The following is a 21,697-nucleotide window of genomic DNA, read 5'->3' as shown; positions in this document are numbered from 1 at the left end:
CGGCGGTGGTTTTTATAGAAATTGATGAACTCTTGTACTTAACTTATATTATTTTGAGAGTCTCTAAACAGCATGGTAATTTGCTTTGGTTACAAAATTAGTCCTAATATGATAGGCATCCAAGAGGGATATAATAAAAACTTTCATATAAAGTGCATTGAATACTATGATAAATTTGATTCCTTATGATTGTTTTGAGGTATGAAGATGGTGATATTAGAGTCATGCTAGGAAGTACTCCCTCCATCCCAAAATAAGTGACTCAATATTATACTAACTTTGTACTAAAGCTAGTAAAAAGTTGAGTCACTTAATTTGGGACGGAGGGAGTAGTTGTGAATTTGAGAAATACTTGTGCTAAGGTTTGTGAGTCCCGTAGCATGCACGTATGGTGAACCATTATGTGATGAAGTTGGAGAATGATTTATTTGTTGATTGTCTTCCTTATGAGTGGCGATCGGGGACGAGTGATGGTATTTTCCTACCAATCTATCCCCCTAGGAGCATGCGCGTAGTACTTTGCTTCGATGACTAAAAGATTTTTGCAATAAGTATGTGATTTCTTCATGACTAATATTGAGTCCATGGATTATACACACTCTCACCTTTCCGCCATTGCTAGCCTCTCTAGTGCGGCGCAACTTTTGCCGGTACCATAAACCCACCACATATCGTACCTCATAACAGCCACCATACGTATCTATTATGGCATTTCCATAGCCATTCCAAGATATATTGCCATGCAACTTTCCACCATTCCATATTATGACACACATCATCATTGTCATATTCCTTTGCATGATCATGTAGTTGACATCGTATTTGGGGCAAAGCCACCATTCATAATTCTTTCATACATGTCGCTCTTGATTCATTGCACATCCCGGTACACCGCCGGAGGCATTCATATAGAGTCATATTTTGTTCTAAGTATCGAGTTATAATTTTTGAGTTCTAAGTAAATAAAAGTGTGATGATCTTCATTATTAGAGCATTGTCCCAAGTTGGAAAAGGATGATGGAGACTATGATTCCCCCACAAGTCGGGATGAGACTCCGGATGAAAAAAAAGAGGACAAAATATGATAGAAGTCCCAAATAAAAAAAGATAGAAAAGAGAGAAGGGACAATGTTACTATCCTTTTTGCCACAATTGTGCTTCAAAGTAGCACCATGATCTTCAAGATAGAGAGTCTCCTATAATATCACTTCCATATACTAGTGGGAATTTTTTCATCATAGAACTTGGCTTGTATATTCGAATGATGGGCTTCCTCAAATTGCCCTAGGTCTTCGTGAGCAAGCAAGTTGGATGCACACCCACTTAGTTTTTTGAGCTTTCATAAACTTATAGCTCTAGTGCATCTGTCGCATGGCTATCCCTACTCACTCACATTGATATCTATTAATGGGCATCTCCATAGCCCGTTGATATGAGACTATCTCCTTCTTTTTGTCTTCTCCACAACCACCGTCTATTCCACCTATAGTGTTATGTCGATGGCTCACGATCATGTATTGCGTGAAAGTTGAAAAAGTTTGAGAACGTCAAAAGTATGAAACAATTGCTTGGCTTGTCATCGGGGTTTTGCATGATTTTAATATTTTGTGTGATGAAGATGGAGCATAGCCAGACTATATGATTTTGTAGGGATAAGCTTTCTTTGGCCTTGTTATTTTGAGAAGACAAAATTATTTGTTAGTATGCTTGAAGTATTATTGTTTTATGTCGATATTAAACTTTTGTTTGTAATCTTACGGATCTGAACATTCATGCCACAATTAAGAGAATTACATGGGAAAATATGTTAGGTAGCAGTCCATATCAAAAATTCTGTTCTTATCATTTACCTACTCGAGGACGAGCAAAATTAAGCTTGGGGATGCTTGATATGTATCCAACGTATCTATAGTTTTTGATTGTTCCATGCTATTATATTATCTGTTTTGGATGTTTTATATGCATTAATATGCTATTTTATATGATTTGTGGGACTAACTATTAACCAAGAGCCCAGTGCCAGTTTCTATTTTAACTTGTTTTAGATTTTCATAGAAAAGGAATACCAAACGGCGTCCAAACGGAATAAAACTTTCACGGTGATTTTTCTTAGACCAGAAGACACCTAGGGGACTTGGTGTACAAGTCGGAAGAACCACGAGGTGGCCACAAGGGTGGAGGGCGTGCCTAGGGGGTAGGGCGCACCCCCAACCTTGTGGGCCCCTCGTAGACCTCCTGACCTAGATCTTCCTCCTATATATACTCTTATACCCCAAAAACATTAAGGGGAGCCACGAAACCACTTTTCCACCACTGCAACCTTCTGTACCCATAAGATCCCATCTCGAGGCCTTTTCCGGCGTCCCGCCGGAGGGGGATTCGATCACGGAGGGCTTTTACATCAACACCATTGCCTCTCCGATGAAAGGTGAGTAGTTTACCTCAGACCTATGGGTCCATAGCTAGTAGCTAGATGGCTTATTCTCTCTCTTTGATTCTCAATACAAAGTTCTCCTCAATGTTCTTGGAGATCTATTTGATGTAATACTCTTTTACGGTGTGTTTGCCGAGATCCGATGAATTGTGGATTTATGATCAGCTTATCTATGAATATTCTTTGAATCTCCTCTGAATTCTTATATGCATGATTTGATATCTTTGCAAGTCTCTTCGAACTATAGATTTGGTTTGGCCAACTAGATTGGTTTTTCTTGCAATGGGAGAAGTGCTTAGCTTTGGGTTCAATCTTGCGGTGCTTGATCCTAGTGACAGAAGGGGAACCGACATGTATTATATTGTTGCCATCGAGGATAACAAGATGGGGTTTTCATCATATTGCTTGAGTTAATCCCGCTACATCATGTCATCTTACTTAATGCGTTACTCTGTTCTTATGAACTTAATATTGATCTAGATGCAGGGAGGAGTCGGTCGATGTGTGGAGTAATTGTAGTTGATGCAGAATCGTTTCGGTCTACTTGACACGAGCGTGATGCATATATTCATGATCATTGCCTTAGATATCGTCATTACTTTGTGATTTTCTATCAATTGCTCGGTAGTAATTTGTTCACCCACCGTAATTATTTCTATCTTGAGAGAAGCCTCTATTGAAACCTATGGCTCCCGGGTCTATTTTACAACATATTAGTTTCCCGTCAACTTGCCAATTTCTGTTGCCGTTCCCTTACTTTGCAATCTTTTAAGTTCTGTTCCATAAACCAAAAATACCGAAAAATATTACTTTAATGTTTATCCATCTGTATCAGATCTCACTTTGCGAATAACCGTGAAGGGATTGACAACCCCTTTGTCGCGTTGGTTGCAAGTTGTGTTTGTTTGTGCAGGTATTCGGTGGCTTGTCGCATTGTCTCCTACTGGATTGATACCTTGGTTTTCAAATCCAAGGGAAATACTTACGCTACTTTGCTGCATCACCTTTTCCTCTTCAAGGGAAAAACCAACGCAAGCTCAAGAGGTAGCATATACCCAATAGTTTCTTTAGGGTATCCTATGAAAACGCACTTCTCCGCTTTGGGTTTGAGCTTATCAAGCTTAAGCCTTTTGACATAAGTTTCACATCCCCAAACTTTAAGGAACGATAGCTTAGGTTTCTTGCCAAACCATAGTTCATACGGTGTTGTCTCAATGGATTTAGATGGTGCCCTATTTAACGCGAGTGCGGATGTTTGTAATGCGTAACTCCAAAACGATAGCGGCAAATTGGTAAGAGACATCATAGAATGCACCATATCTAATAAAGTACGGTTATGAGGTTCAAACACATAATTACACTGTGGTGTTCCAGATGGCATAAGTTGTGAAACAATTCCACATTATTTTAAATGAAGGCCAAACTCGTAACTCAAATATTCACCTCCACGATCAGATCGTAGAAACTTTATTTTCTTGTTATGATGATTCTTTACTTCACTCTGAAATTCTTTGAACTTTTCAAAATGTTTCAGACTTGTGTTTTATCAAGTAGATATACTCATACCTACTCAAATCATCTGTGAAGGTTAGAAAATAACAATACCTGCCGCGTGCTTCAACACTCATCGGACCGCATACATCGGTATGTATTATTTCCAATAAGTCATTAGCTCGCTTCATTGTTCCGGAGAATGGAGTTTTAGTCATCTTACCCATGAGGCATGATTCGCAAGTATCAAATGATTCATAATCAAGTGATTACAAAATTCCATCTGCATGGAGTTTCTTCATGCGCTTTACACCAATATGACCTAAATGGTAGTGCCACAAGTATGTTGCACTATCATTGTCAACTTTGCATCTTTTGGCATCAATATCATGAATATGTGTATCACTATGATTGAGATTCAACAAGAATAGAGCATTCACTAAAGGTGCATGGCCATAAAACATATTACTCATATAAATAGAACAACCATTATTCTCTAACTTAAATGAATAACCCTCTCGCAATAAACAAGATCTAGATATAAATTTTATGTCTCTTGAAACCGCGTCGCTATTTCCTCAAATAGGAAGGGATGATGCATTACAACTATGGTAGGTATTTCCCTCAGTTGTGTAACCAAGGTATCAATCCAGTAGGACAACCAAGCAACACTATGTAAACGGTACCCGCACACAAAGAACAAATAGTTGCAACCCGGCGCGTAAGAGGGGTTGTCAATCCCTCCACGGTAAAAATGTAGATAAATTTGTTGTAGATTGGATAAATAGCTCTTGATAAAACACGAAATAAAAGATGTAAATAAAAAGTGCTGCAAAGTATTTTTGGGTTTGGGGGATAATAGATCTAAAAATAAAAGCGAATAAAAAGATATCTCAAGGAAAATAATAGATCTGAAACCAATATGATAAAGAATAGACCTGGGGGGCGTAGATTTCACTAGTGGTTTCTCTCGAGAAATAGCACATGGTGGGTAAACAAATTACTATTGGGAAATTGATAGAAGATCGAATAATTATGACGACATCCAAGGCAATTATCAATATATAGGCATCACGTCCAAGATTAGTAGACTCACTCCTTCCTGCATCTACTACTATTAGTCCATACATCGACCGCTATCTAGCATATGCATCTGGTGTATTAAGTTCATGGAGAAACGGAGTAATGCAATAAGAACAATGACATGATGTAGACGAGATCTATTCATGTAGGAATATCCCCCATCTTGTTATCCTTAATAGCAATGATACATGCGTGTCTTGCTGCCCCTTCTGTCACTGGGAAAGAACAATGCAAGATCAAACCCATCACAAAGCACCTCTTCCCATGGAAAGAAAAATCGACCTAGTTGGCCTAACTAAACCAAAAATTCAAAGAAGAAATACAAGGCTATAAATAATCATGCATATTAGAGATCAAAGAAGACTCAAATAATTTTCATGGATATAGATCTGATCATAAACTCAAAGTCCATCGGATCCCAACAAACACACCACAAAAAAGAGTTACACCAAATAGATCTCCAAGAGACCATTGTATTGAGAATCAAGAGAGAGAGAGAGAGAGGAAGCCATCTATCTATTACCTACGGACCCGTAGGTCTATGGTGGACTACTCACGCATCATCGGAGAGGCACCAATGAGGATGATGAACCCCTCCATGATGGTGTTAGATTGGATCTCGTGGTTTCGGAACTTGTGGCGGCTGGAATTGTGTTTCATCGACTCCCTTAGGGTTTCTGGAATATTTGGAAATTTATAGGGCGAAGAGGCGGTGCAGGGGGGCTCCGTGGGGGGGCACAATCCCCCTAGGCGCGCCCTGGTGGGTTGTGCTCCCCACGGGCCTCCCCTCTGGTACTTCTTTGGCCCACTGGGTGTCTTCTGGTCCAGAAAAAATATCCAAAAAGTTTCGCTGTCTTTGCACTCCATTTGGTACTGATATTCTATGAAGTAAAAAACAAGCAAAAAAACAACTGGCACTGGGCACTATGTCAACAGTTTGTCCCAAAAATGATATAAAGTTGCTATAAAATGATTATAAAACATCCATGAATGATAATATAGCAGCATGGATCAATCAAAAATTATAGATACGTTGCGGATGTATCAAATGTTCATGCTCAACGCTGGCACCAAATAACAATTATTGAGGTCTAAAACTAATCCCGAAAATAGATGTAGAGGTAGTGTGTTGACGGTGATCACATCAACCTTGGAACCATTCTAGATGCACCTCGTCCTTAGCCAATCTTCGTTTATTCCGCAGCTCCTGTTTCGAGTTACAGATATGAGAAATCGAACCAGTATAAAATACCCATGCGCTACTACGAGCATTAGTAAGGAACGCATCAATAACATGTATATCAAATATACTTTTGTTCACTTTGCCATCCATCTTAACTGCCAAGTATTTGGGGCAGTTCCGCTTCCAGTGACCATTTCCCTTGCAGTAGAAGCACTCAATTTCAGGCTTGGGTCTAGCTTTGGGCTTCTTCACGGGAGCGGCAACTTTCTTGCCAGTCTTCTTGAAGTTCCCTTTCTTTCCCTTTCCCTTTTTCTTGAAACGGGTGGTCTTGTTAACCATCAACACTTGATGCTCTATCTTGATTTCTACCTCCGCCGATTTTAACAGCGCAAAGGGCTCGGGAATCGTTTTTGTCATCCCTTGCATATTATAGTTCATCAAGAAGACTTTGTAGCTTGGTGGCAGTGACTGAAGAACTCTATAAATAACACTCTCAACTGGAAGATCAATTCCCAGCTGAGTCAAGTGGTTGTGGTACCAGGACATTTTGAGTATGTGTTCACCGACAGAACTGTTCTCCTCTATCTTACAGCTAAAGAACTTGTTGGAGACTTCATATCTCTCAACCCGAGAATTAGCTTGAAATATTAACTTCAGCTCTTGGAACATCTCATATGCTCCGTGGCGTTCAAAATGCTTTTGAAGTCCCGGTTCCAAGACGTAAAGCATGGCACACTGAACTATCGAGTAGTCATCAAATCGAGTCTGCCAGACGTTCATAACGTCTACATCAGGTCCTGCAGCGGGTATGTCACCTTGTGGTGCATCAAGGACATAATTCTTCTGTGCATGAATGAGGAGAATCCTCAAGTTACGGACCCAGTCTATGTAGTTGGTACCATCATCTGTCAACTTAGCTTTCTCTAGGACTGCATTAAAGTTCATAGGAACGGTAGCACACCCATTGGTGTACAACATAGATTTTCAAAAACAATTAGGACTAAGTTCAAGATAAATTTTAGTTCAAATAATCAAATTACTAAATAACTCCCACTTAAGTCAAGATCCCTCAAGTTTTCTACGTGATACATGATCTAGATCAACTAACTCATGCCCGATCATCACGTGAGATGGGACAGTCTTCAATGGTGAACATCTCCATGTTGACCATATCTACTATATTACTCATGTTCGACCTTTCGGTCTCCAGTGTTTCGAGACCATGTCTATACATGCTAGGCTCGTCAAGTTTAACCCAAGTATCTTGCATGTGCAAAACTGGCTTACACCCATTGTATGTGAACATAGAGTCTATCACACCCGATCATCATGACGTGTTTCAAAACGACGAACTTTAGCAACGGTGCATACTCGGGGAGAACACTTTTATCTCGAAATTAAGTGAAGGGGTCATCTTATAATTCTACCGTCGTTCTAAGCAAAATAAGATGCATAAAGGATAAACATCACATTCAATCAAAATATGTGACATGATATGGCCATCGTCATCTTCTGCTTTTGATCTCCATCTCCAAAGCAACGACATGATCTCCATCATCACCGGTGCGACACTTTGATCTCCATCATTGCGTCGGGGTTGTCTCACCCATTATTGCTTCTACAACTATTGCTAACGCATAGCGATAAAGTAAAGCAATTACATGGCGTTAAGTGATGGACACGCAGGTCATACAATAATTAAAGACAACCCTAAGGCTCCTTCCGGTTGTCGTACTCATCGACATGCAAATCGTGAACTTTTTAAAAAACATGATCATCTCATACATGACATATATCATATCACGTCTTGACCATATCACATCACAACATGCCATGCAAAAACTAGTTAGACATCCTCTACTTTGTCGTTGCAAGTTTTACGTGGTTGCTACGGGCAACTAGCAAGAACCGTTCTTACCGACGCAAAACCACAGCGGTGATTATTAAGTTGCTAATTTAACCTTCTGCAAGGACGGCCATAGTCAATCTAGATTCAACTAAAGTGGGAGAAACAGACACCCGCCAGCCACCTTTATGCAAAACAAGTTGCATGTTAATCGGTGGAACCGGTCTCAGTGGACATGTAAGGTTGGTCAGGGCCACTTCATACCACAATACCACCGAATCAAAATAATACATAGGTGATAAGCAATATGAACATCACCGCCCACGGCTCCTTTGTGTTCTACGCATAGACCTGGCTCATGATGCCACTGTTGGGGAACGTTGCATGAAAAACAAAAACAAAAATCAATGCACACACAAGATCTATCCATAGGGGAAGAGCATATACATACCCCTGTAGATTGGTAAGAGGAAGCGTTTATCAATGCGGTTGATGTACTCGTACACCTTCATGATCCATTCCGATCAAGCACCAAACATATGGCACCTCCACGTTCAGCACACATTCAGCTCGATGACGTCCTCGCATTCTTGACCCAGCAAGTGGGGCGAAGTAGTAGATGAGTTCCGGCAGCATGACAGCATGTTGACAGTGATGGTGAAACTATTTCCGCAGGGGTTGGCCAAGCACAACGGATTTAGAGCGAAGGACGAACTAGAGGGAGAGGGGGCACCGGCACACGGCTTGGTGCATCCTGGTGTCTAGCGCCCCCTCCCCTCCTCTCATATATATAGGTGGAGGGGGAAGGGAGGCAGCCTAGGGCGCGCCCCAAGGGGGCCGACGGCTGCCCTAGGGTGCCTGCCAAGGCGCCCCCTTCCTTACTTGGTGCGTGGGGGAAGGAAAGGGGGGCTGGCGGCCCCTAGGGAACCTCCCTTTCTTCTTCCTTGTGAGAAGAAAGGCAGGAGGGGGCTATCCCCTCCCCTTTCCTACCTAGGGCCGGTGGCCATGAGGTGAATGCGCCAGCCCCCTTGTGCGCTGTCGTGCTCCCTCCTTTTGGCCCGTTAGGCCCGACAACCCTAGTATCCTTCCGAAACCCTTCTGGTGATCCGATAATTATCCAGTGCATTCCGAAACTCTTCCGGAGACCAAATACTATCACCCTATATATCAATATTTACCTCCGGACCATTCCGAGGCTCCTCGTCATGTCCGTGATCACATACAAGACTTCGAACAACATTCGGTCACCAACATACATAACTAATATAGTACTATATCGTCAATGAACGTTAAGCATGTGGACCCTATGGGTTCGACAATGATGTAGACATGACCGAGACGCTTCTCCGGTCAATAACGAAAAGTGGGACCTGGATGCCCATATTGGTTCCTACATATTCTATGATGATCATTATCGGTCTTTGTCCGTCGGTATGTTACTTGCCCGACATTCGATCGTCGGTATCTCCATACCTAGTTCAATCTCATTACCAACAAGTCTCTTTACTCATTCTGCAATACATCATCTTGTAACTTACTCCTTAGTCACTTTTCTTGCAAGCTTCTTATGATGTTGTATTACCGAGAGGGCCCAGAGATACCACTCCATCATACAGAGTGACAAATCCCAATATTGATCCACGTCAACTCAACAGACACCTTCGGAGATACCTGTAGAGCACCTTTATGACCACCCAGTTACAAAGTGACGTATGATACACACAAGGCATTCCTTCGGAGTTTGGGAGTTGCATGATCTCATGGTTGAAGGAATATGTATTTGACATTAAGAAAGCAGTAGCAATAAACTGAACGATCATATGCTATGCTAACGGATGGGTCTTGTCCATCATATCATTCTTCTAATGACGTGATCCCGTTATCAAACGACAACTCATGTCTATGGTCAGGAAACCGTAACCATGTCTTGATCAACGAGCTAGTCTAGTAGAGGCTTACTAGGGACTTGGTATTTGTTTATTTATTCATAGAGGTATTTAAGTTTCCGACCAATACAATTATAGCATGAGTAATAAACTGTTACCATGTGTCGAATCTGGGGTTCCAGCAGATCCTTGAGGTTCGAACACTGGGGTGCGCGCGAAGGTTTTCTCCCTATCGTTCCATGCCCTAGCTCTCTAAGATCTCGCAGACGAGCACCACGAACTCTCAACATGAAAAGACACAAGATTTATACTGGTTTGGGCCACCGTTGTGGTGTGACACCCTACTCCAGTGTGGTGGTGGTGGATTGCCTCTTGGGCTAATGATGAACAGTACAAGGGGACGAACAACCTCTTGAGGTCGAGGTGTTCTTGTGCTTGGTGTGCTTGTGTGTGTGAGGATCGGAATCCGCCTCTCCTCTTTGGTGGTGGCTAGTCTTATTTATAGAGGCCCTGGTGTCGGAGTAATGGGCCACGGGTAGGCTAACCCAGACCCAGAACCTTTCAAGACATCGGGGCAGGCTGTGCCCCTCAAGACCCCAGGACGAAGAGCCGCCTTCTGAGAGTCGGCGGCGAGGCAGCTGACTGCCCACTCGCGGCCGAGTCGCAGGGAAGACTTCAGGATGAGCCGACTCCTAACTGGCGACTTCCAGAGAAGCCGGCCATGGGGAGTCGGCCTGCGACGCCAACAACCCCCATGCCCTCATAAAGAGGGACGGGACGGGGAGTGGCCACAGTAAGGTCCACTCCCATCCTTTTCCAAGGGCAGGCGTGGCCACAGTACGCCGTAACCGCGGACATCTCCGCCCGGCGCAGCACTGTTGCCATGCCAGCCCTGACGTCAGCCCCAGTGGGCGGAGTCCTATGCCCATAACGGCCTGCCGGTACGACCCAGGGACGACGGGTCCCACCAGTCGGCGGGCGTACAGAAGACGGCGAGAGCGCCACCAGTCAGCCCAGTTGGGAGTCGGCCCCCAGGAGTCGGCCAGCCCCTCCCATGGGCCCCACGCGCCATTAACCAGACGCGACAGGGAGTGGCAACAGTGATTGCCCGCCAGACGGCGGAGCTGTTGCCATGACCCCATGACTGAGCCCGTGTCAGTAGAAGCATGGCTACAGTAATCTGCAGCCGGCAAGACCCGCCCGCGGCGGACGCAGCCTGTCGGCTCCGTACCGAGCCAGTCAGCGGGGCCCACCAGTCGGCGGGCCCCAGGAGTCGGCGGATAAGACAGCGGCCAGAGAGACTGACGGCTGGGCCCACGTCCAGTCGGATTACCATTGTACCCCTGGGGGGTAGGCCTATATAAACCCCCAGGGCACCCATGCAAAGGGTTCGAATGCATGAGCCCTAGACCAGATCATATAGGAAGGAGAAAGCTAGCCTTTCCTTCTCCTACCTCCAGGAAACAGCTCAAGGAGCAACCGTGTACACACTTTTGCCATAGTGATCATGCGGAGACCCCGCACAGCAGCAGTAGGGGTGTTATCTCCACGGAGAGCCCCGAAGCTGGGTAAGATTCGCCGGCGTGCATGCCTTCGCCTTATCCCGTTTCTAGGCACCGGCGATGTTCTACTTGCTCCCACCATGATAAGCCATCCTTTGACATATGTCGCACCCAACACCCGACATTTGGCGCCCACCGTGGCGCCTGGTACACCGTCGTCTGGAGACCTGCTCTGGACGGGAACCCTTTTCCTCCTTGGCGAGCGCAGCCAGCCTGGCACGCCAGATGGAGTTTGCGTCGACGCGCTGCACGACGCTGAGATCGCCTGCGCAGCCAGCTGCTTCGCCGATCTTGTCGGCGAGGTTCACCTCTCCGATGAGCCTGCATCCGACGCAGGCACGGGCGGCCCCGAGAGCCTCCTCGCGGGCCTCCATGACCAACTCCACGTCGCTAGTGAGCCTGCCGTGGACTTGGAGTCTGTTGGCTCCACCGACCCGATGCTGGTCGACTCCGACACCGCGTCGCTCGACGCGTTCCCCACCAACGTGGTGGTCTACGACGAGCCGCTCCCTCGCGCGGAGAGCGACGGAAGCACCGTCACAGAGGTGCTCGTCATCGTTCATGACAAGCATCCCGGCGGAGGAGCGCATGACCCACTTGGTGCGGCACTTCAAGACCTGACCGCGGCCATTCCGGAAGATGCTGACGCGGAGACACTAGAGGCACGCCACCTTCAGCTCGTCGAAGGCGCGAAGAAGCTGGCTAGCATGATACGCTTGTCAGAAGCCTACCAGCGTGAGATGGATAATCCTGTGGGTGGTTCGCCAGCCCCAACTGGGCCCAGCCGCCTAGGCGCGGTCCAGCAGCGCGGCGTGGCCATCGCCAACCTGTTCGGGGCAAATCACCGTGTATACGCCACGCCTGCGGAGAACATTCGAGCCGCCCAGGCGGCAGTGGACGAGCTGGACAACTTCGAGGGTGAAGAGCGCCGCCTGATGACGGAACGAGTCCAGCGGCTCCTCGACGCGGTTACGGCGCAGAACGAGGCCGGCTGCCGCACAGAGGCGCTGCAGCGACAAAACAATGACCCGCCTCCACGCCGAGACCAAGGCGCGATGTCTCAGACGCCGACTGGTGGCGCCCGCGGAAGAAAAGACAAGGATCCGGCTGTCAGCCGCAATCGAACTCGCGTTACCATAGAGCGCGACCAAGATGGCCGCCCAAGAGCAGTGGAACGACAGGACGACTGTCCGCCTCCTCCTCCTCGCAAGGAAAGGCGAGTCTCCCTGCCGCCTGTTGACCATCCGACTCTCGGCGACCACCTTGGCCGCCGAGAGGGAGTCGGGGAAAACGACTCCCGCCACCGGATCGACCGACTTCACCGATCCCTGGTGCTGGAAGAAGAAGACGAGTTGGGTCCGCCTTCTTTCGGGCCCCGCATTCGAGACGAGCCCTTTCCCAAAGGGTTCATGCTCCCAAGAGACACGCCCAAGTACACCGGCTCTGTGAAGCCGGAGGACTGGCTGATTGACTACTCCACGGCCGTCAACATAGCGAACGGAAACAAGCGTGTTGCCGTAAAATACGTTCCGCTCATGCTCCAGGGCACGGCCCGGACATGGCTGAACAGCGTGAAGCCCCGCAGCATCAACAACTGGGTCGATTTCACCAATGCATTCGTCCGCAACTTCACAGGCACGTACAAGCGTCCTCCCAAGCCTCGCCAGCTTTCCTTGTGCGTGCAAGGCCCCAACGAGTCGACTCGTGACTACCTCACGCGTTGGGCCGAGCTTCGAAACTCCTGCGAGGGCATGCACGAGGTGCAGGGTATCGAGTACTTCACCGCCGGGTGCAGAGAAGGCACCCTTCTCAAGCACAAGCTCCTCTATGACGAACCAGAAACCCTCGACGAGCTGCTGATCATAGCAGACAAGTATACCACGGCCGACTCCTCCATGAAGGCAGAGATTCAAGTTAGTGCGAGTGGCAAAGTGGCCCCTCAGGCTCCTAGAACTCCGGCTGGAGACGCCAGTCGGCGACAACAGCAGAGCGACCATGAGCGCAAGGCCCCACAGCTGGCTTCCAGCAGCCGGCATGTGATGAGAGTCGAACACCAGCAGCCGGAAGGGCAGCCTCCACCCAAGCGACAGAAAGGCGGCAAGCCCAACTGGTTGCCGGCTTTCTCATATGAGCAGACTCTGGATGGTCCTTGCAAGTTCCACAGCGGCGCAAAGCCGTCGAACCACACCACCCAGAAGTGCCACTGGCTCACCAGGATCGCCAAAGGAGATGGCCTCCTGCCTCCCACGCCTGCTGGGCAGCCGCCACCGCCTCTGCCCCAGCAGCCGGCTGTCAGGCCAGTCGGCGGAGTACAAGACGAGTACCCCGAAGAGCACGGAGCCTACATGGTATTTACCAGCGTGGCTGATGATCGACGCAGCAGGCGGCTGCAGCAGCAAGAGGTGAATGCAGTAGCATCAGAGACACCAGAATTCATGCACTGGTCTGAGAAGCCTATCAGCTGGAGCAGAGCTGATCACCCAGAGGTGATGCCGAGTCCGAGCTCCTATGCCTTGGTCTTGGATGCCACCTTTGCCACGGATAGACGAGCTGCTCGTTTCTTGCGAGTTCTGATAGACGGAGGCAGCAGCATCAACATCCTGTACAAGGACACCATGGAGAAGTTAGGAATCAAGCAAAGACAGCTTTAGAACAGCCGGACTGTATTCCACGGCATTGTTCCTGGCCTTTCCTGCTCACCAATCGGCAAGATCCTAATGGACGTCCTCTTTGGAGACAAAGATCACTTCCGCCGAGAGTCAGTTTGGTTTGAGGTGGTGGATCTCGAGATCCCATACCATGCATTACTTGGCCGACCCGCCCTGGCCAAGTTCATGGCGGTCCCTCACTACGCCTACCTCAAGATGAAGATGCCTAGTTCCAAGGGGATTCTGACCGTAGCCGGCGACTACCGGAAGTCGTCTTCCTGTGCGGCTGAAAGTAGTCGGTTGGTCGAGTCCCTGGTGATCGCGACCGAGAAGCGGCTCCTTGACCGGGTTGTGGCGATGGCCGTCAAGCAGCCAGAGGTGCCGCCTAACCCCAAGGAGTCGGAGGCTGAGGGTTCGTTCAAGCTGGCCAAAGAGACGAAGAAGATACCCTTGGACTCGGAGCACCCAGAGAGGTGCGCTGTCATAGGTGCAAACCTCGACAGCAAATAGGATGGCGAGCTTGTCGATTTCCTCCGTGAGAATCGAGACATCTTCGCATGGTCCCCCAAAGACATGCCAGGTGTATCAACGGAATTCACCGAGCACAAGTTACATCTCCGATCTGATGTGAAGCCAGTCAGGCAGCCCTTGCGCCGCTTATCAGAAGAAAAGAGAAGAGTTGTCGGAGAAGAGATAGCCCGACTCCTAGCAGCCGGCTTCATTATGGAAGTATTCTTTCCAGAGTGGCTAGCCAACCCGGTCCTGGTACTGAAGAAGAACAAGCAGTGGCGAATGTGTATTGACTACACAAGCCTCAACAAGGCTTGCCCCAAGGACCCTTTTGCCTTGCCAAGAATTGATCAAGTGATAGACTCCACAGCCGGATGCGAGCTGTTGAGCTTCTTAGATGCATATTCAGGATATCACCAGGTCAAGCTGAACCCGGCTGACAGACTGAAGACCGCCTTCATCACACCGTTTGGAGCCTTCTGCTACCTGACCATGACATTTGGCTTGAGAAATGCCGGCGCCACCTTTCAGTGTTGCATGCAGAAATGCCTCCTCAAGCAACTCGGCAGAAACGCCCACGTTTACGTGGATGATGTGGTGGTGAAGACGGAGAAGCATGGAACACTGCTGGAAGACCTCAAGGAGACCTTTGAGAACCTGCGTCGATTCCAGATCAAGCTCAACCCTGAGAAGTGCGTCTTCGGAGTACCAGCCAGCCAACTCCTTAGCTTCCTGGTCTCTAAACGCGGCATAGAGTGCAACCCTGTAAAGATCAAGGCCATTGAGAGGATGGAGGTACCCAGCCGACTGCTGGACGTGCAAAAGTTCACTGGCTGCTTGGCGTCCAACAGCCGATTCATCAGTCGGCTGGGTGAGAAAGCTCTCCCCTTATACCAGCTCATGAAGAAGACCACTTTTTTCGAGTGGAACCAGAAGGCGGACGAAGCCTTTCTCCAGTTGAAGAAGATGTTGACTACTCCACCCGTTCTGGCGGCTCCGACTCCTAAGGAGCCCATGCTCCTGTACATCGCCGCCACCAGCCGGGTAGTGAGCACAGTCATTGTAGTGGAACGCAAGGAGGAAGGCAAGGCACTACCTGTCCAGAGACCGGTATATTACCTGAGCGAAGTGCTGTCGACCTCCAAGCAGAACTACCCCCACTACCAGAAGATGTGCTATGGCGTACACTTTGCCGCCAAGAAGTTGAAGCCTTACTTTCAAGAGCATCCAATCACTGTGGTCTGCACGACCCCACTTGCCGAGATCCTTGAAAGCCGAGATGCTTCTGGCTGAGTGGCCAAATGGGCCATAGAGCTGGCTCCCTACACCATCTACTACCAGCCCCGCACCACCATCAAGTCACAAGCACTGGCCGACTTCGTCATCAACTGGGCCGAGACCCAGTACCTACCACCAGCGCCCGACTCCACCCATTGGCGGATGCAGTTCGATGGCTCCAAGATGCGCACCAGCTTGGGAGCCGGCGTTGTCCTCACTTCTCCTAATGGCGACAAGCTCAAATACGCACTGCAAATCCACTTTGCCGCCTCCAACAATGTCGCCGAATACGAGGCGCTCATTCACGGGCTCCGTCTTGCCAAAGAACTTGGCATTCGCCGGATCCTGTGTTATGGCGACTCCGACTTGGTGGTCCAGCAGTCGTCTGGCGACTAGGACGCCAAAGATGCAAACATGGCGAGCTACTGTTTCCTCGTGCAGCAACTCAGTGGATATTTCGAGGGGTGCGAGTTCCTCCATGTGCCAAGAAACAACAACGACCAAGCAGACACCATGGCACGAATCGGCTCCACCCGCCAAGCAATACCATCCGGCATCGCCCTTCAGCGCCTCCTCAAGCCGTCTGTCAAGCCTTCACCAGAATCAGACTCCATCTTTGTGCCGGCTCCTCCCGAAGAAGTCAGATCCGACTCCAGAGCTCCAGCAGACGGTACGAGGATTTTGGCAGATGGCTCCAAAGCCGCCACAGTCGAAGCCGGCCCAGGGACTGCAGAACCCGGCCTGGGGACTGTGGCGGCCAGCCCGAAGACTCCAGAACTTGGCCCGAGGGATGCACCAGTCGGCCTGGGGACTTCATTAATCTAGCAAGCGGTTGCTGACTCCAGCCCGCCGCCTCCCATTCCAGCCGCCCTCGTCCAAGTCGCAGTTCTGGCAGTCGAAGAAATAGAAGCACCCTCATGGGCCCAGCCCATCCTCAAATTCCTGGTGAGTAAAGAGCTGCCGACTGATGAGACCTTAGCTCGGCAAGTACAAGCCGAGCGGCAGCCTACACCATAGTCAACAGAGAGCTGGTCAGGCGCAGCGTCACTGGTGTCTACCAGCGCTGCGTAGAGCCAGAGCAAGGCCAAGCAATTCTCAAAGACATCCATCAAGGCGAGTACGGCCACCATGCGGCTTCAAGAGCACTCGTCGCCAAAGCCTTCCGACACAGTTTCTTCTGGCCAACGGCCTTAGAAGAGGCCAAGGAATTGGTCCAAAAATGCAAAGGGTGCCAGAAGTTCCGCTCCAAGCCGCATCAGTCGGCTTTTGCACTCAAGACCATCACCATTGCCTGGCCCTTCACAGTTTGGGGCCTAGACATGGTGGGACCATTCAAGACGGCACGAGGTGGCATAACTCACTTACTTGTCGTGGTGGACAAGTTCACCAAGTGGATAGAAGCGAAGCCAATCAAGAAGCTGAATGGTCCGACTGCCGTGACTTTCATCTCCGACATCACAATTCGGTACGGCGTACCACACAGCATCATCACTGACAACGGCACGAATTTTGCCAAAGGCGCCTTGGCCCGTTTCTGGCGACACAGGGAATCCGACTGGACCTAGCGTCCGTCGCCCATCCACAGTCAAATGACCAGGTGGAGCGAGCAAACGGCCTCATCCTGTCCGGCATCAAGCCCCGACTGGTCGAGCCTCTAGAGCGCTCGGCTAGTTGCTGGCTCGATGAGTTGCCAGCCGTCCTCTTGGAGTCTGCGCATGACTCCAAGCAAGTCAACCGGCTTCACGCCTTTCTTCCTTTTCTACGGTGCTGAAGCCATCATCCCAACGGACATAGAGTTCGACTCCCCGCGAGTCACCATGTACACCGAGGAAGAAGCAGAAGAAGCACGTCAAGACGGCGTCGATCTGCTGGAAGAGGGCCGGCTGTTGGCACTCAGCCGGTCCAGCATCTACCAGCAGAGCCTGTGCAGATACTACAACAGGAAGGTCAGGCCGAGATCTTTCCAAGAGGGCGACCTTGTGCTCCGACTGATCCAGCGAATAGCCGGCCAGAACAAGCTGTCGGCGCCTTGGGAAGGCCCTTTCATCATCAGCAAAGTGCTAGGCAACGACTCCTACTACCTGATCGACGCTCAGAAGCCCCGAGCACGCAAGAGGGACGACTCCGGCAAAGAGACAGAGCGTCCATGGAATGCAAATCTCCTCCGAAAATTTTACAGTTAAACGCAGTATGTACCACGCTACCTTTTGTATTAAAAGTACCAAGACTTCGGCCCCCCCGAGAAGAGCTCGGGGACTGCCCTCTTTTATCTGTATGATAAGAATTATGCCTTCGAGTATGTTACTCTTTGTAATGCCGCTTGGCACCGGGTTCGACTGGTTGGCCTGGGGACTTGCCGCCTTGCGCTATGAAATGCTTCCTGCAGCCGGACAAGTAGTGTGTGGCGCCTAAGCCGTCTCCTGTCAGAAGCCACAGCTCGCAGAGCGACTGTCTGGTGGGCAGGAGTAAGGAAGAATGGGCGTCCACATGAAAAATGGCTAAGGACTCAAAGCATAAACATAGCTTAAAGCCGGCTTCCAGCATTTTTTCACAAACCGACTCTTGAACAGTCGGCTTGCCGCCTTCTATCCGACTTGCTAAACAACTCTAAAATGGCTAAGTACTTGCCTTCCCAAAGTGACCAAGAATTTGATCCAGCAGCAGTCCACAGAGCGGCTGTCCGACTGACAAAGATGACAACTAAGGGAACGCGGCAAAGGAAAAAGCCAAAGGAGCAATGAGCAAGAAAAGATAGAAGTCGGATGAATATTTACATAACAAAGGCCCTTGGCCGAATCTTCGAGCAGAAGTTCAAAATACACCCCGCAGGTGGAATTGTGCGAATTAACAAGTTCTTCAAAGACTATTAAAGCAGATAAAACAAAGATAAGGTGGCAGCCTAGGAGGCGGCAGACGGGTTCGGAGGATTGGAGGAGATGGCGGTGTCAGATGTTGGGGCGGCCGGCTTGGCGGTCTCGGCTTGATCACCTCATTGCTGGAGGCACGGTCGAGCTGAGGCTGGCCGTCTGCTCCGTCTTTCGGTGCCTCCATCTCGCTCCCGTCCTCCGCCTCGTCTTCCTCCTCGACGCTGGAGCTGATCACCTCCGCCGAGTCCGCGCCGTAGTCTGGGTTCATCCCAAACCACTCCGACAGTACCTCCCCGCCGTCTTCAGCCCGCTCGGGGACAAAGATGCTGGTGTCGGTGTACTCGGCGATCACCGCCGCGTGCTTGACAAGGGCGTCTTCCGCGGCTGCCAGCTCCGGCTGGGCCTCTGACCGGAGTGTGGCCAGCCGGTCTAGGTCCAGCCCCATATACCACGCCTTGCCAAATTCCAAGGCTCGACGCGCTCCAGCCCGAGCCGAGGAACCCTTCCAGGCCTCAAGGTGGCCAGCCGCGACCTCCAGCCAGTCGGTAGTCCGACTGGGGGTGCGCGGAGCCTGCATGTCTGGCCACAGGGCAGCGATCGCTTGGGCGCCGACACGTTGAAGCCAGCGCAACATCCGGTGGGCCGGCCGCAGACAAGCCCCAATGCTCAGAATATGGTCATCAAGGGTCCGGGGGGCATCGGCAGCGATCTCCGCGCCATCTGCCCTCCGCCCCTCGCGATCATCCTTGATAGCTTGATTGGCGGCCTGTGAGTGGCCGGGGAAGAAGTCTGCCAAGACGAAAAGAGTGAATAACAAGTCAAAAAACCAGGAGTCGGCTCGACCTATAGTCGGAAGCTCGAAGAAGAAAAGAAAAGAAGCTCACCATCGACGAGGTCCTCGATCTCGTGGAAGCCGGAGGCCAGCATTGCCTCCTTGTCAGTCCAGGAGGAGTGCTCGCTCGCGAACTCGGCCAGGAGGGTGGTCTCCTCTTCTTCCGCCTCCTTCCACGTCTTCTTAAGCAGCTCCTTCTACTCTGCCAATTGTGCGGCCAGCAGATTGTGCTCTGTGGCGAGCTTGCTGCACTCCTCCCCCTTGGCACGCAACGCGGTGTTGGCTTCGCTCAGCTGCTGTTGAAGAGTGGCGTTGGCCTCTGAAGAGAAAGAAGAAGGAAGGCGCTAAGTCATCAATAAAGAAGGTCGCCAGGGAGATCTGGCCTGACTGCTCAGCAATCGGCCTGAATCTCGGGGACTACAGCCCACGGGTGCGCCAGCGCGCCCCCGCAAAGAAGAAAAAGGACTCACTCCGGCTCTCCGACAAGTCGGCGGTCCGCTCGCCCAGCTCTTCAACATTGCGGTTGAAGGCGGTGACACGGAGGTTGTGATAGTCCTGTGACAAGTATTTCAGACAAAAGTTAGTACCTGGAACTCGCCAATTGGAGTTCCGAGCCGCCTGCTCAGCAGCCGGCCCGAAACTCAGGGACTACACCCAGTGGGTGCGCTGGCACGCCCCCACAGAGAGGAACAAGAAAACAAAGACAAAGGAGAAAGCATACCCGGATGGCTGCCCGCGACGCCAGGTGCGCCTTGGTGCAGTTTTGGATAGCGTCGCCCTCAGCTCGCAGCTTTGTCTGGACATCCAGAAGCGCTTGGTTCAGCGGGCCCGTGCCGCCTCCTCGCACACACCCAATGGGCGCGGTGCTCGTTGCTTCGGCGTCTGGGATCGTCGAGCTGGCAGGGCCGGTCTCCAAGGGGCGTGGCGCCGAAGTCACCTTCTCAAGACGGCGGCGCGTTGGCGAGCCGACTTGGAGGAGTAGCTTCGCCACGGCCTCATCTTCAGTCGGCGGCAAGGGCAGGTCCGCCGGCTGTTTGCCTTGTGCGCTCCTAGACGGCGGCGGGGCGGCGGTGGCGGCACGACCGCGTCCGGCATGGAGGCGTCGCCGCCGCCCCTCTCCATGATCGGGAACCCGCTGGCGGCTTCCCCTGACTGCCCCATGAACTCCGGGGGCGGTGGCGCAGAGTTCAAAGGGGTGACGAACACCGCCGATTGCCGGTGCACGACTTCCTCAGCCTGCCGCCTTGCCGCGACGGCGGTCTCGGCCTCCTCCAGCTTTTTCAGGGTGGAGGCCTCCGTCTTCTCGGCCTCCACTTTCTTCAGACGGGCGGCCTCTTCCTCCTCGCGCTTCACCTGCGCGTTCCGCTCCGTCGCCTCCCGGAGGTCGGCGGCGGGGTCAATCCGCCAAGTGGTGGCAGACGTCTCCGCTGACCCCATAATGGAGGCGGCGGCAACCCTCTTAAGAGTGAGGGGAGCCCTGAAGCGAGGGAAGCATCTGAAAGACTCAGAAAAGATCAACAAAGAGAAAATAAAGATGAGGGACGGAGGCGCTTACGCAGAGAACAGCGACGGCTTCTTCACTTCCTTGCGGAAGCGGTTGGCTTTCGCGGCCGCCTCTTCCCGCTTGGTCGCGGCGGCCGTTCCCTTAAATTTCTTTGACCGGCCACCAAGTGTACTCGGCCCGGCCCGGCGCTTCTTCGCGCCGCCTTGAGCGTCCAAGTCGTCGGAGGAACTCGCGCTTGGCTAGCCAACCTTTGGCTGGTGACGCGGGGCGACTTCTCCCTCAGCATCGTCATCAGGACAGTCGGTGAAAGTGGCCGTGGGCCTGGAGCCGCCTGCTTCTCCTCCTCCTCCCTCGGCGTCGGTCTCCATGGCCGCCATCCCCAAGTCAGGATCATCGACGTTGCTCTCCGCCCGATCGGGAACAAACTGACGAGCTGACCCCGTGGTGTCGGCCGAAGGATGGACGAGAGGGTTCTGATTCAAAAACAAAAATGGTCAGACTAGACAAGTCGGACTCGGCAACGAAAGAAACAGAAGAAGAAGGAAGACGACTTACAATAGGCAGAGGGTTGGC

This window comes from Triticum urartu, chromosome 4A (genome assembly GCF_056163025.1).
Source record: "Triticum urartu cultivar PI428250 chromosome 4A, HENAU_Tu73, whole genome shotgun sequence".
In the NCBI taxonomy this organism is placed as follows: domain Eukaryota; kingdom Viridiplantae; phylum Streptophyta; class Magnoliopsida; order Poales; family Poaceae; genus Triticum; species Triticum urartu.
The sequence above is the reverse complement of the archived record's forward strand: the minus strand, read 5'-3'. Positions refer to the sequence as shown.